The sequence below is a fragment of the Chiloscyllium plagiosum genome, chromosome 11 (genome assembly GCF_004010195.1).
Source record: "Chiloscyllium plagiosum isolate BGI_BamShark_2017 chromosome 11, ASM401019v2, whole genome shotgun sequence".
NCBI lineage: Eukaryota > Metazoa > Chordata > Chondrichthyes > Orectolobiformes > Hemiscylliidae > Chiloscyllium > Chiloscyllium plagiosum.
In genome coordinates, this window is record NC_057720.1 from 57,139,802 (window position 1) to 57,156,869 (window position 17,068).

At 41.4% G+C, this 17,068-nt stretch overlaps 1 protein-coding gene across 3 annotated transcripts in view; it reads right to left on the reverse strand.

The window, feature by feature from the left end:
• Positions 1-12,595, reverse strand: part of pde4ba (phosphodiesterase 4B, cAMP-specific a) — a 621,169-nt gene extending 608,574 nt beyond the window's left edge. The window contains exons 1-2 of one of the 3 annotated variants that reach the window (XM_043699424.1): positions 12,426-12,594; positions 12,031-12,327 (exon numbers count right to left, since the gene is read on the reverse strand). The gene's annotated coding sequence lies outside the window, so the exon portion shown is untranslated. Of the gene's footprint in view, positions 1-12,030 lie in introns of all 3 variants that reach the window. The other 2 variants (XM_043699425.1, XM_043699422.1) reach the window with 2 other exon arrangements.
• Between the last annotated feature and the right edge of the window lie 4,473 nt (positions 12,596-17,068).

Genomic DNA, 17,068 nt, shown 5'->3' on the forward strand with positions numbered 1-17,068 from the left:
CACATTAAACTGCACAAAGTTGCAAAATACATCACAAGAGAATGAAGTGTTTGGAATAGTGCTATTTAATAGGATGGCACGCGAGTCTGGTTTCATAGTAAACTTGAAGTAATGGTTGTCATGCATAACTTGACTTTTGTGTCAAATGCAAAGCATTGTTACAACTACTGAAGACCTTTGGTGTGCATGTTTGGGTGCTTTTCTACCAAAGAGATGAGATCAGTTTTTGTAATAGGATTGATTGGACTTAATGTTAACTGAAAAAAGCTCTTTGAGGGGACCTAACCAAAACATAAATAAATGTGGAAAAAGGGTCACTGGACCTGAAATGTCAACAGATTTCTCTCCAAAGATACTGCCAGACCTGCTGAACCTTTCCAGCAATCTCTGGTGTTTTCTTGTGACAAAAATGGATAGGACTTAAATACTGGTGACATGGTAACAATCCAGTGCTATATTTATACCTAAACCAAAATGATGATTTAAGCTTTGAGTTGCCAGTGCAACAGTAATATTTATTCACACATATTTTGACTTCATTAGCATGGTTCTGTTGAACATAACAGTGAACTCAAGTTAACTTTTTCATTCCACAAATAAATTTCACCTGACTTGCATGTTTCCCTTTGGAATTAGAAGATATATTTCACACTGCATTAGTAAAATGAGACTAAGTTGTTCTTTCTGTAAAGTGCCCCTTCAGTTTCCAACAATTCTACTGAACCACATAGAAAGCACTCTTCAAATCTGTTAAGAACCCACTTAACTGTTCAAAATAATTGCGTGCAACAACAGTACAGCATACTCAAAACCTGTTCATTTAGTGAAATATGTATGAATTTACAGGCAAAGTTTACAATGGCCAAAGGTTTATCAAAGTTACATCCAGACTACCCGCACCCATTGAAAAGTCCTGAACAAAAAAGGCTATTCTCTTCAGACAAACCATAAAAATTGGTATGCTAAAAATTTGGATCCAATGGATGAATTATTTCTGCAATGGGACAAAAGGCAGGAATTGAGTATAATGCATATGAATGGAAGTGCAATTTGTGATGATGCAGGAATATGAAAAATGGTAGTGAGATGTCCCCAGTGTAGAGGGAAGGAGAGATCAGTAGTTTGGTAGGATTAGGTCAGACATAAAAGCATAAAGTGAGCACTAACTTGAACATATGCCACCATGGAGACAATGCTAAACAAGTAGTGAGGTACCAGAACTGTACTAAGCCTAGTAAATTGCTTCCAGGAGCACTTTCCAATCTTTACCTAATTTGTAAGTTACCAGATTACATAGAAGATTTTGAACTACACACAAAAAAAAAATCAATACTTATATAGGATGTGAACTGTGAAAAACTGAACATCTACTTGGATACACCATCACCTTATAATCATTCAACATTGCTGTGTTTTCAAAAAAAAAAGTGGAATACTTCTAGTGATTTCATTTATAATTGAACTTCAAAAACTCAACTGCTAATATTTCACTCTTGATTCACTTAAGTTATAAAATGTTCTCAACCAGTCCTTCACTTGTTCTTTGACTTTGCCCCAAAGCCCTAACTCTCATTAATGCTCTCTGCCATGAGTCATTTATACCCCTGTAAGTCCACAGCATGCAGAATGGAGTCCATCAGGTGCACCACTGATTTTGTACCCAATCCATCCACTAAAAGGTGGAATTTATCCAAATTCTGTTGTTACTTCCATCACAAACTATACCAAGTAGGGCTCACCAATTATCCCTTCTCTTGGATATCTAAATGACACCCATGTACATTAAGATGGAATCTATATATAGTTAGCTTGTCATTGTTCAACTGTGTCTTAGCTGTAAGAGATGTCATCTTCCATAAGCCCTTTAAAAAGGAGAGAGACAAGTTACGTGGACTTTCACAGAACTAATACTTCACATCCCTTTTAAATGAAGTTGAGAAGGAACTTCTGCATATGTACCACCTCTGCCTTTTCTCTGGAATATTGCTAATTTAGTGTAAATGGTGCCTAACACACTGAAAAGATTTGTGCTGACCTTTGCATGGATAATTGAATGACAGTATTTTCTCCCAAGAGATTATCTACAATGCAGACGACATTTGTGAAACTAATTTTTAGCATATTCTTGGATCATTTGTATTCACATTGTTTGTTTACGAAGTCAGGTTCCCATAGAAGATAGCTACTTGGAGATTCTTTAGTTACCCAGATGGCACACACTCTTCCCCAAATCAGATAATCACAATCATACAGTAGAGGCCCTTTGGCCGAGTGAGTCTGTACCACTAAAAAAAAAATTTACTACCTGCGCTAGTCCCATAGTCCTGAATGTTATGAACCTTCAAGTGCTCACCCAAGTAAAAAGGTGAGATGTTTCCCACCTCAACTACCCTCCCAAGCAGTGCATTCCAGAACCCATCCAACAACTCTCTGGATGAAGCATTCTTTCCTCAAATCCACTCTAACCCTTCTGTCCTTCACTTGAAAGTTATGCCACCTTATTTTTGACCCTTCAACTAAGGGGAACAACTGCTTTTTACTCATTCTAGCCATACCCCTCAAATCTTATACACCAATCAGATCCCCCTTTAACCTTCTCTGCTCCAAAAAGAAAAAAATCTGAACTTATCCAGCTTTTCTTCAAGCTGAAACACTCCATCCCTGGCACCACCTTAATGAACCTCCTTTACAACCCCTACAGTACAATCACATTCTTTGCATAGTACAGTAAAAAGAACTGCACACAGTATTCTAGCTGTGGCATAATCAAAGTTCAGTACAGCACCATTATGACCTCCCTGGTTTTATAGTCTACCTATGACTGACAAACAGAACACTTACCTTTAATCTAAGTATCTGTCCTGTCACCTTCATGGTTTGTGGACAAGCACCCAACATCCTTCCCTTCCTCTGAACTTAGTGCCTTGTCATTCATAGAGCAAGACAATGGAATACTCATTCTTCTAAAGCGCACTTACATTTCACAGAATGGGTGGGAAGCAGGACTTTCGGCCCAGAGTCCACACAGACCCTCTGAAGAGCATCCTACCCTGACCCACCACCCCCATTCTATCCCTGCACCCTATATGACCAATCCATGTAGCCTGCACATTCCTGGATGTTATGGAGCAATTTAGCATTGCCCATCCACCTCACCTGCACATCTGTAGACTGAGATGAAACAGGAACACCTAGAGGAAACCCATGCAGATATGGGGAGAACATGAAAACTCCACACAGACAGACACAGTCACGAGGGTGGTGCTGTGGGGCAGTGTTAATCAAATTCCATCTACCACTGATCTGCAGGTTCTATTTATATCCTCCTGTAACCTGACATTTTCCTCTTGTCAACCACTCAGCCGATCTTTACAGCATCCACAAATTTATCATCCCACCTCTTCCCCTCCCCAGCCCCAAACCTTCTCATTTACATCATTTATGAACATCACAAACATTAGGGAACCCAGCACTGATCCCTATGATCTGCTACAGCACACATTATTCCATTCATGCAAACAGCCTTCTAGCACCATCCGGTCTCTTGTCCCTAAACCAATTTTGGATCCAACTTGCCAGGTTACTGTGGATTTGATCAGCTTCTAGCTTCAGTTTATCCACTTCAGATCTTGTCAAAGGCCTTGCTGAAATCCATAATAAACTGCATCTAACTGCCCCACCCACCCGGTCACCTCCTTGAATAATTTCACTGGATTGGTTCAGCATGACCTGCCTCTGACAATTTGAACTTTCTAGGGGCTGGTCCTCCATGCTGTGGAGCTCAGCATGGAGGACTTTGTTGCGTTTGTCTCACTATTGAATTCTCATTATCAGTCAGTGTCTTGAATGCAGCATTTCAGAGTTTTGGAATCAATGCCTATAGCAAACAGGATTCTGCAACATACGTCAGGGTGGTAAGGGACAATGGTTTGGTAGAATTTGATTTTATCCTTACTAAGGCCACACAGGCTCTAGACAAAATATTGGAATTGGCTATCAACAGAACCCTCTTTCTGGATGCATATACTAATATCTTATTTCATTGTGGCAATCCCTAAAGAACACATTACCAAAAGGTCTGTCAAATTCTGCACAAACTTTGGCTGGGTACCAATGCCTGGTGCTGGCTGAAAAATAACCTCATCCCTTAGGAGACATTGATTTACAGATCAAAGTACTTGAAAACTTGTGCGCAATAGTTTCTTGCAACAGGAAAGTCTTTTAGACTATGGACAGTTGTCCACATGCAGAAGTTCTCTAACAACGGTCTGAGACTTGGAGGAGACTCACTGGCAAGGCTGAAGATCTTCCACAAACAGAACTTAAATGTAGATGCCTGCAGGAATGTCTCAGATACCTCACTTGAGCAATGTAGCCAATATGTGACTGAAGATGTGTGGGCCTGGGCATATTCATGTCTTATACTACTAGTCACCACAAAAGGCAGACGATATCTCACCACATGCAGAAACGTGTCCAACCATGCCATCATCTAGTCAGCCCAGGATTTTGACCATAATATTCAAGCAGCCTAGTTTGGACAGCAAATGCCATAGACCAGATAGACCTACCTGAAGCTTCTGGCAGAGTCAAATGTAACCTTAATCCTATAGCACAAAAGATCCTGATATTTGCTGCAGGTTTCATACTATTCTCTTGATGAAAACAGTATCAGCTATCCCACAGTTAATTCAGGAATCACCTGGCAATGATTCCTGAGAAATCATCCATGAAGATTTCTAACAGAAATGAATAGGACTTAGAAAAAGGTATAATATGTATTTGAAATTGTATAGCATTCATTGTTATGTATTCATAGATAGTCGCCACATCTTTTCTTCCTTCTCTACTTAGATGCAGTGGTCTGTGTTGAACAGCTTGGGGAAGTGCTCATGTCACCTTTTCCATTACAGCTGTCTTAGTGATAAACTCACTGCCGTGATCCAAACATAAAAGTTAATGGTGGATAGGTAATGTGCTGTCTTTCATATATTTAAAAACAAAAGATGGATAATGCCCCTCAGCTAGATTTTGCAACTCATCAGCTTAGTATTCCACTAAACATTCTGCTTTTTCTTGAAGCATGCTGGAACCATGTTTAGCATTTTTATAGGTTTGATGCTTGGTGGTTGACAGTGAAGCTGATAAACAACTCTGATACAGAAGAGTTTTTCTGTAATTGAGAAGATACAAGATAGTTCCATCAGCCTGATCAAAATCATCTGAGATTGTGCCCACATTACCTCAGGACATTTACTGAAGTCTTGAAGATCTAATCAAATCGGTTTTCATTCAACTTGCACATTTGGCAGAGGAATATTAAATTTCAGAATGGAATTAAGCTGTGTATCAAAAATGAGATAGATGCTCCAAAAAAAAATTAAGAAAAGAAACGACAGCCTGAGAATCCATGAGCCTACTGGATATATAGCTGGACAGAACTATTGTGGGTATACCCTCTACCACCAGGTCTCTGGCATTAAAGTGAAGAACTTCCATGTAGAGCTCTCCACTGGGACAGGGAAGGGCCTCCATCCTACAATGGTGCATGACCCACAGCAAATCCCATCATGCACAGCCCCATGCCCCTAGGATAAGTCATACTGTGTGGCCACACACCTGTACCCTACTCTCCAGGGAACTTCTTTCATTTCAAGCTTTCAATTTTGAGTCTCCAAGTGCCTATAGTCTCAGCCCAGGGTGATCACCTCAGTTTGCCCGAGAGATCGTTCTGACTGGAAGTTTGTCTTACAGCAAGATAAAATACCAGCATGCTGAACTGGAATCTTTGAAAAAGCCCATTCCACCCTTATGGTTTGAACTGCTTAAAAAAAAAACAACAGAATTTGCTCTTTTTAGCCTATGCTGTCCACCTAGGATATTTCTATATAGCTGTTTGCCATCTATTTTGTTTGTCCCATTTAGACAATGAATGAATGCATGCATGTTTGAATGCAAAGAGGGTTTGGTTAAAATGTACATATTACGTGTTAATAATCCATTTCACCAGTGGTAAAAAGTCCAAGTTTGTTTGGACTGAATAGATTTTTTTCTTGTTTATTACTAAACTCAGGTTTCTGTGGCCTGGGATCAATATGAAATTCCAAATGAATAGAAGTACACTCAGAGACCCATAGTATGCTTGAGCCATTCAATGTTTTAAAGCTCTCTATAGCCTTGGCTATGGACTTGAAATAACACTTGCACATCAGCATTATCCATCCCGCTCCAAAGTTCAGCACGTCTCCAAGATTATAGTCACCTCAGCAGTCTGGTTTCCACCCACCTCCAGCACATAAAACTGGCGGGTTCCTGAGCAGCAGTTCCCAAACTATTGCTGTTATTCTTCCCATGGGTGATCTCCAGCATGAGACAATGTCCTAAGTAAATCAGGTAGGAACAAAATAAAAAAAGGTGGGCAACTCTTGTAATGAGTCAAAGACTGATCAATCTACAAACAAAAGCTGAATATCATTATTCAAGTTTTGCAACTGCCAGAACAGAAACAACATCGTGGCACAAAATCACAGAGGAGACTCAACCTAAAGGTAACTCTTCCTAAGCAGGAGACTCAAGACAGCCTTTTGACCTGAACAAAAATATATTAACATGAGTTATATCTGACAAACTTCAGTGAAGAGATCAAAGTGACCAACAATACCACAATATGATTGGTTAATGACAGCACTGGAACACTTTTTAGGCAGCACTTAGAGCAATCGTGTCCAAGGCCGCGGCAGGTGGTAATTTTGGCCTCCAGTTCCTGGAAGTTCACTAGCAGTGATTCTTTAGCAGGGTTAAAATTAGATTCCCAAATAGAGATAGATGTTTCAGGTCCAAAGATTGGAGCTCCTCCAGCAAAGAGTCCATCCACTACTGACCAACCAGAAGTCTGGCATGTTGTTATCTCCTATTGGTCCTTAGAGTACATCTCTCAGCACATTCATTTCCTCTGCAGATCTGCTGTTTTCATGACTATGAGGAGCACATTACCTGTATAAACTGAAGTGATCCATTAACTTTAATTAAACACTCAAATCTGACTGTCACCACAAAGTGTGCTGAACACAAATACTCAGTTTGGAAAAAAAAATTATCCACTTTGCCAATCTCCATCTCTTGATCAAAGAACAGGAAGTCAGCTGATTGACCACTCTTTTGGGAAAGATGGATCAGGTCACAGACCTGATGTGGTCATAAATACTTTGGCCCAGGGCCACATTAGTAAAAACAAGGACTGCAGATGCTGGAAACCAGAGTCTAGATTAGAGTGGTGCTGGAAAAACAGGTCAGGCAGCATCCAAGGAACAGGAAAAACCGATGTTTCGGGAAAAAGCCCTTCATCTATTCCTAATGAAGGGCTTTTGCCCGAAACATCGATTTTCCTGCTCCTCGGATGCTGCCTGACCTGCTGTGCTTTTCCAGCACCATTCTAATCTAGACCCAGGGCCACATAGGACTGGTCAAAGTGGACCAGGTGATCCAGTAATGTGCCAAGGCAGAAGAGATGACCTTCCAAAGATTGTGAAGTTCATGCTGAGGAGAGAAACTGTATGCCAGTTTAACAAAATGGAGATGACTGCTGTTTAGCTACACTATTATGACCACCCTGCACTAAGAGAGGAACATCTCCCCAACCAGGGGCCAACATATAGTCTTTCTCCAGCACACCTCCGAATACCCTGTGGAACTCCCCAGGCATTTACCACTGGTGAATAGGTCAAGGGCGCCTGTAAGCTCTTCCACACTAATTGGGACTATCTAGAGTGCTAGTACTACCTTAGCTGACTTGTGACAAGTCCTCCCGTGGAACTCAGCAAGCATCCTTGTTGGACAGAAGGACAGAACAGAGTAGTGCAACAGGTTATGGATTGCACCTTGCTGCTGTCTGAATCAGAGACAAGGGATCAGTCATCAGCAAGCAGCTAGAAGACCCCATACCTTTCTCCCCCCACCCCAAGCAGTAGAAAAGGACAGCTGTGATCCAGAACCTCTGGACCCAAGAGTTAATAATCCCTCAACATGCCCTTCTTATTATACACCTCCAGCAGGAGTTGGATTTGCTTGATTGTCAACTCTTTTGCATACAGCTAAGAAAAGACACGTTTATGAATCTTTCTGACAACCTACAAGGAGATTAATCTTACAGCTTCCTTCTCCAAACAGCTCAGAAACTAATGCTGGAAGCCCATTTTCTAGAGCAAGTTGTTAAAAGTGCCAGTAAGCAGACCCCAGCTAAGTATTGAGCAGAACAACTTCCACCCATACCAGACTGTGGTCCAAGCACAGAACTTGTTCCATGAAAACCAGAGTGCAGGAAATGTACACCAAGTCCAGGCCTCTAGAAGGTAAAAGCAATGCCAGAGTTGAAGGACTAAATCAAGTCTGATAAGCCCTTCCTCAGGAAAGTTATGCCCGAAATGTTGATTCTCCTGCTCCTCAGGTGCTGCCTGACCTGCCGTGCTTTTCCAGCACTGCACTCCTGACTCTGAAACTTTCCCACTGACGCCAAGCAGAACTGTCTACTGCCAGAGTCCCCTGTTTCAGGGGTACCATTAAAATCCTCACTGGATTCACCCTCCATGGAGTTTAATAGAGTGGACAACTCTTCAAAGCAGAGTATTGCCCGTGTCCCAGCATTCAAAGTGAAGTGCCATGTCAATCACCCAAACTCCTCCCTCCAAAAAACACTCCATCAACAAACAGCTTTATACAGGTTCCATGAACCCTCAAGATCACAGCTGAAAATGTGGGATCAAATAACCAAACCATCAGAAAACCAGGCAATATGATCATTTAGATGCCATCTTGCAATCCAGGAGCCATGTAACTTTGTCCCCAGAACAGTCTGGGTTTCCTGCAGGAAGCAAACCACATGCTTCCCTTTCTTAAGGAAGGAAAAGTTCCTAAAGCTGCACTATGTGTGACTGCTACTTCTGATATGGAGATCTTTGTGTTAGTCTTAATGTCAGTGAAATAGTGCCACTATCATAATGTGCATAAAAAGATGACAAGACTTTTTTTTTTTAAAAAAGGAAGAGACAATAATCCAAGAAAAAAAATTTTACACTCTAAATGCCAAAGTCATGACCAACAATGATAGTAAAATAACAAGAATCTAGTGTTGTGGAACAGTTCTTGAGGGATTGGAGAGCTGGAATAGGATACATAGATAGGAATAGATAAAGCTATAGAGACTTGAATATAAGGATTAGAAAATTATTTAAATTTTTTGGTGGAAATGAAGTCAATGGAAATTAGCAAGCACACAGCAAACAGTTTAGGATAAACTCAAAATTATGGAGTCTGGAAGATGAGAGTCTGACCAAAACAGCATTGCAACACACAACTGAAGGTAACAAAATATAAATGAGATTATATTACAAATCTCGTTAACTGTGAGCAGCCAGTTAGTATTTTGAATTTAAATTTGTGTATACAGATGTCTGCTATCCCCCATTCAGTGTAATTAAGAATGCAGCATGCCTGCTTGTTCACATCAAAATTAATTAGTGCTGTACTTCGGTGCAGTGTGCAATCAGATCAATTATTGCAACTCCACCATTTCTGAACACACTAGTGGATTAATGCCAGTATAAGGTAAAGATACACAATACTGTGCAAATTAAGAGATGTTTGTAAAAACATTTTTACACTTCAACTATATGCTTCACAGCTTAAACTTTCTGTATTGAAATATCTAGGAAAGCCATTATACAAACCAATTATCTTAGCTGTTCTCAATCCACAGCAGTTCTTGAGATCTGGTTGGACTCCTAATGGAATCAAAGAAGTGACCATACCTATCTGGTGAAATTTTGTTTGAGAGACACAACACAATCTAAAATTGCATGTTTAGGTATCCCTAGGTAATCTCCTTCCTACAGCAGGTCAAGCAGCATTAAAGAAGGGCTAATTCCTGAAGAAGGGCTAATGCCCGAAACGTCGATTCTCCTGTTCCCTAGACACTGCCTGACCTGCTGCGCTTTTCCAGCAACACATTTCCATCTCTGATCTCCAGCATCTGCAGACCTCACTTTCTCCTTCCTATTATTACAGCCAAAGTATTGTAAATCTGTGGAACTCATTGCTGCAGAGGGCTGTGGAGGCAAAGTTATGGAACATATTTAGCAAAGGAATTGACAGTTACAGGGAGAAGGCTGGAGAACAGGGTTGAGAAACATGATCAAATGTTGGAGCAGACTCAAATGGCCAAATAGTCTAATTCTACTTCAATATTTGGCCATTCAGCCCATTGGGGCTTCTCCATTTGATCATGGACCACTTGTGAACTCAGTATCTTTCTCTTTAGCTTATCCTGGTTTATAACTGGAGAGCCAGGAATCGGTGTCCACATAACAAATTTCAGTTCCATAGTTTTAAAGATCTTATGTAGTCACATCACTCCTAGCTCAACCTTGAAGTTACCTGTTGTGTTATTGCTCACGTCTTTTTCTTCAAAAAAAGTTTTTAAAACCATGATTAATTACTTTAACTGCTGATGAAATGTAATACATTCCACACTGATGATCCTTTGTTATCATATGTTTCATCTCTCCAATTCTATTATTAATCCTAACCCTAACCAATTTACTAATAGAAATAATCTTTTACTATTTCTTCAAAACTCTTCCAACATTGTAATCATTCTATTACTTCTTCCTTGGCAGTCCTAATGCAAACAAATACGTCTTTGTAATTCTCTCATAATGACTAAACTATCTGAAATCATCCTGACATCATGCTGGTGAGCAAATCCAAACATACAGCTTTTCTGTAGCTTCAAATATCCTCTCGGTGTATTCAAGCTGTACAGGAACCTCCATCTACATAATGGAAGAAACATCACTGGCTACTTAGAAAGGCAATTAGGTCATGCCTTTCTGAGACAATTATGTTGGGACATTTAAGCAATATTTTCAATTCTTAAATTGTTTTTGGGAGGTTAAATTCCTGCTCAATGTAGAATAGAACCAATGTGAATCTTGCAAGGGAGCAGAAATTTAGCTGTAATCGTTTCAACTTTAATATATTTTGGGCTTGAAAGTAGTTCTAAAACATTTGTTGAACCTGCCAAAGTACACTAGGAGGTCGCTTCGCATATGCCACGAGAAAAGGTGGGCCATTGGCTCCGTAACATCTCCATGACATCGTGTCATTCAAGACTTTGCGAAAACGTCTAACTTTACACTTTTGAACTAGAGTTCTTTTTTAAAATCTGAAGCCACTCAATGAGTGAGCCAGGTGGCTCGACTGAACAAAGTAGCACAAGATAAAGAGAATTCTATAAAAAGATTAAAATATTTTCCATCTATAAAAAAAAACTTGTCAGTCATTACCAAACTTACTCGACAGCAATAATGAATTATTCCACTTTCATGCATAAAAAGGTTACACCATAGTTTTGTAATAGTGTAACAAAACTAAAGGACTGAAAGTCTAAGCTGAAAAGAATGTTTCTTTGTCTTCTGCGTCGATGTAAAGCGACCAGATCACATATATTCAATTCTGAGCAACACCCCTTCCCAAAATGCTAGGAACACAAACCTGCTTTTAATAAAAATCATTCGAATTGATCGCCTGGACTAACACTTGTAAAATAGCCCCAATTATCGAACTAGAGGAAAATTGGTTCAGTTTGTATTGCTTGCATTTATAACAAAGTGAACCAAAGAAACTCTTAAGGTACGCAATACCGTAATAATGGCTAGGTCACAAATTCACGAAACAAACAGCAGGTTTCTCACAGCTGACTGTCAGATGTGCATTCTGGCACCTGATTACACTGGTACAAGACACAATAATATATCTTAGCAGAATGAATAGTGCTGACAACAATACACGTCTAATGAAATGCAGAAACGGAAAATGCAATGTCACCAAGTCCCTGCTGTCAATGAAGTGAAAACTCTGTCGACTGTACATCGCTCATTTTTAACCTGCGCCGGGAACCCTACGCGGAATGCTACTTCTGAACTGCTATCTGCGCGAAGATCGCATAAATAGATCGGAATTTGAACATGAACTCACGGTAAATCCAGCAAAGTATCGGGCAGACCGGTGTTGGCCTCGTTTGTACACTGGTGATTGGGGGTGAAAAATCAAAAGATGAAACAATGTTGAAGCCTTTACGAGACCGCTGCTCTTAGTGTCCAGGCGGGCAGCTCGCGCTGTCCCTGAGTGTCCAGCTGATGCTCGAGCCCCTATTGTCCGGCCGGGTGGTTCGTGCTCCCCTCCGGGCAGCGTCCACTCCCCGCGCGCACTCGAGCTTCCCCCGCCAGCGACCGGGTCGTGCTACAGAGGAAAGGGCTCAGCTTCTCTGTTCAACTGAAGGCAGTGCAAGGGAGAAAGGTCAAGTCCGACACAATGCGACACATGCAGCTTTATTCTGCCGCCCGCTGTAAGTACAGTATTTACAATCTCACATCCATCCTGGCTAGCTCCGGCACATTTGTGCCTCTCCCTCTGACAGCTCCATCTGGCTTTCGCGAACCGCACGTATTTGAATGAAGTGCAAGTGTCAGTAACATGCGCAAAAGCCTTGAAAAGGGACGTGTGGTTTGCAATTAACTAGCACCGGAGTCCACCCCCCCAAACGCTTATTGCGTCAGTCACTGCTTCCCACCTGCTTTTTTTTGGCAGGTCCGAGGTCTATTTATATATTAGAGAAAATGAATATGGGTTAAAATACAAAGTTCGGCGTGATGTAACAGTAATTGTTATACTAGCATCGCTTATGAATAGAAGAACAAGTTTGCGATAAAATTGAAATTGACGTTGATGAAGTACGAGAAACGATCTCCCCCAAAATAATTATTGGAGTAGTAATTTCGCCCTATTTGTAGTTTTTCCAACAAGAGTGATGGTGCGTGATAAAGCTTGAGGAATAGCTAAAATGGCCAACAGTATATTTTACATATTCTTTGCACATTTATAATGTTATTCTTCTTGAGTCCTATGCTAGAGTTAGGTCACGGAAAATCAGAAAACTGCCGGCCTGATTGACATTCAGAATTCCTTTTTAAAACGTATTCCTTAAAGTGTTTGACAGATCGAATAACTAATTTCTGACTAGTTACTTCTTTGTGCTGTAACGTGATATCAGGTGTCATGTTCAAATATATAAATTTATGTGCCAACATTCCCTCAGAAGAAAAACGTTAACAAGACTATTTTCCATAAAGGTAATACTCCATTTGGAAGAACTTGCATTTATCTAGCATCATTCACAACTGAAGATGTCTAATTGCATTTCATAGTCAATGGATTTACTTCAAAGAGTAGTCTGTTTTTGTAAAGTTGTAACTATTAGAGTGTCACGGGATCTACGTTAATTACTTAGATGAAGGATACAGAGTAAACCTGTCCCCTACTTTCTAAATATCTGTATCCCTCTGCTCCCTGCCCATTCATGTATCCGTCTAGATACATCTTAAATTACACTATAGTGCCCACCTCTGCCACATCTGCTAACAAAGCATTCCAGGCACCCACTATGGTCTGCGTAAAGAATTTTCCACACATATCTCCCTTAAACATTCTCCTCTGCCCTTGAACTCATGACCCAGCATAATTTTTCCCAAAGTGGGGAACTCAAAGTTTTTTGCTATCCACCTTGTCTATACCTCTCAAGATTTTGTAGACTTCAAACATTTCCCCTCCCCTCCTCAACCTCCATCTTTCTAATGAAAATAGCTTCATGCCTAGTATGGAGGATGCTAGCTAACATCCTGGTGAACCTCCTCTGCATCCTCTCCAAAGCATCCACATCCTTTTGGTAATGTGGTGACCAAAACTGTACACAGTATTCCAGTAGACTTCAAACATTTCCCCTCCCCTCCATCTTTCTAATGAAAATAGCTTCATAGCTAGCATCCTCCATACTAGGCAACATCCTGGTGAACCTCCTCTGCATCCTCTCCAAAGCATCCACATCCTTTTGGTAATGTGGTGACCAAAACTGTATGCAGTATTCCAATTGTGACCGAACCAAAGTTCTATACAACTGTAACATGATCTGCCAACTCTTGTACTCAATACCCCTTCCAATGAAGGAAAGTGTGTTATATGCCTTCTTGACCACTCTATTGACCTGCATTGCCACCTTCAGGGTATAGTGGACCTGAACACCCAGAAATCTCTGTACATCAATTTTTCCCAGGGCTTTTCCATTTACTGTATAGTTCGCTCTTGAATTGGATCTTCCAAAATGGATCACCTCTCATTTGCCCAGATTGAACTCCATCTGCTATTTCTCTGTCCAACTCTCCAATCTATCTATATTCTGCTACATTCTCTAACAGTCTCCTTCATTATCTGCTACTCCACCAATTTTAGTGTCATCAGCAAACTTGCTAATCAGACCACCTGTAACCTTCGTCCAGATCATTTATGCAGATCACAAACAACAGTGGACCCAGCACGATTCCTGTGGGACACTACTGGTCACAGGTCTCCATTTGAGAAACTCCCTTCCACTACTACTCTCTGTCTCTTGCTGCCCAGCCAGTTCACTATCCATCTAGCTAATACACCCTTGACCCCATGTGACTTCACTTTCTCCATCAGCCTACCATGGGGAACTTTATCAAACACCTTACTGAAGTCCATGTATATGACATCTACAGTCCTTCCCTCATCAATCAACTTTGTCACTTCCTCAAAGGATTCTATTAAGTTGGTAAGACATGACCTTCCCTAACCATGCTGACTATCACTGATAAGTCCATTTTCTTCCAAATGTAAATAGGTCCCAACCCTCAGTATCTTTTCCAGCAGCTTCCCAACCACTGAACAAAGAACAAAGAAAATTTACAGCCCAGACCAGGCCATTCGGCCCTCCACGCCTGAGCCGATCCAAACCTACTGTCTAAACCTGTTGCTCAAATCCTAAGCATCTGCATCCCTCTGTTCCCCACCTACTCAGGCATCTGTCCAGACGCATCTTAAATTAATCTACCGTGCCTGCTTCTACCACTTCTGCTGGCAATGCATTCTAAACACACACCATCCTCTGTGTGAAGTACTTGCTGCATGGGTGTATCCCCCTTAAACTTTTCACCTCTCACCTTGAAAGTGTGACCTCTCCTTATTGAATTCTTCACCCTGGGAAAAAACTTGTCTCTATCCACCCTGTCTATACCTTTCATGATTTTGTAAACATCAATCAGGTCCCCCCTCACTCTCCTTTTTTCTAATGAAAAACAAACCTAACCTACTCAACCTCTCTTCATAGCTAGCATCTTCCATATCAGGCAACATCCTTATAAACCTTCTCTGCACCTCTCAAAAGCATCCACATCCTTTTGATAATGTGGCAACCAGAACTGTACACTGACATCAGGCTCACCAGTCTATAATTACCTGGATCATCCTTGCTACCCTTTTTAAATAAGGGGACAACATTAGCAATTCTCCAGTCCTCCGGGACCACACCCGTGTTCAAGGATGCCACAAAGATATCTGTTAAGGCCGCGGCTATTTCCTCTCTGACTTCCCTCAGTAACCTGGGTTACATCGCATCCCGACCTTGTCCACCTTAATGCCTTTTAGCATACCCAACACTTCCACACTCCTTATGCCAATTTGATCTAGAGTAATCAAACATCTATCGCTAACCTAAACATCCATCACGTCCCTCTCTTCGATGAATATCGACACAAAGTACTCATTAAGCAACTCACCCATTTTCTCTGACTCCACGCATAACTTTCCTCCTTTGTCCTTGAGTGGGCCAACCCTTTCTCTAGTTACCCTCTTGCTCCTTACATATGAATAAAAGACTTTGGGGTTTTCCTTAAACCTGTTTGCTAAAGATATTTCATGACCACTTTTAGCCCTCTTAATTCCTCATTTCAGATTGGTCCTATTTTCCCAATACTCTTGCAAAGTTTCATCTGTTTTCAGATGCAATGATCTTTTGTATGTTTCCTCTTTCCTCTTAGCTGGTCTCACAATTTCACCTGTCATCCATGATTCCTAATCTTGCCATTTCTGTCCCTTGTTTTCACAGGGACATATCTGTCCTGCACTCTAATCAAACTGTCTTTAAAAGCCTCCCACATATCAAATGTTGATTTCCCTTCAAACAGCTGCTCCCAATCCACATTCTCTAGCTTCTGCTGAATTTTGGTATAGTTGGCCTTCCCCCAATTTAGGACTCTTCCTTTAAGGCCAATTGCATCTTTGCCCATGGGAATTCTAAAACTTACAGAATTGTGATCACTAATTCCAAAGTAATCCCCGACTGAAACTTCAACCACTTGACCGGGCTCCTTCCCCAACACCAGGTCCAGTATGGCCCTTCCTGAATTGGACTATTTACATACCACTCTATATAACCAGGGGGAAGTGACGACGACCAGAGGGGCAGCCGAGACCCGGAAGCAGTTAGTGTAAGCTTACCTGGGTAGGTTTTTTCCCCCTTTAAAAGCGCGAAGCAGAGGAACCCGAGGCACTACACGGGTAGTGCCTCCCACCCGCGACCACTCTATATAACCAGGGGGAAGTGACGACGACCAGAGGGGCAGCCGAGACCCGGAAGCAGTTAGTGTAAGCTTACCTGGGTAGGTTTTTTCCCCCTTTAAAAGCGCGAAGCAGAGGAACCCGAGGCACTACACGGGTAGTGCCTCCCACCCGCCATCCTCCTCTAACCTAATAATAACATCTGTTGTGGTAAGTAGGTAAGTGCTGAATTTTGCTTGTTGTATTCTTTAGAACCAGTTTTTTTTTTAAATAAAAGTTAGCTTTAGAGGGATGGCAGTGAAGGCAGTGCAATGTTCCTCCTGCAAAATGTATGAGGTGAGGGATGCCATCGACGTCCCTGCCGATTACACTTGCAGGAAGTGCACCCACCTCCAGCTCCTCCAAGACCGTGTTAGGGAACTGGAGCTGGAGTTGGATGAACTTCGGATCATTCGGGAGGCAGAGGGGGCCATAGATCAGAGTTATAGGGAAGTAGTAACTCCAAAGATGGCAGATAGATGGGTGACAGTGAGGGGGACTGGGAGGAAGCAGCCAGTGCAGGGACCCCCTGCGGCCGTACCCCACAAGAACAAGTATACCATTT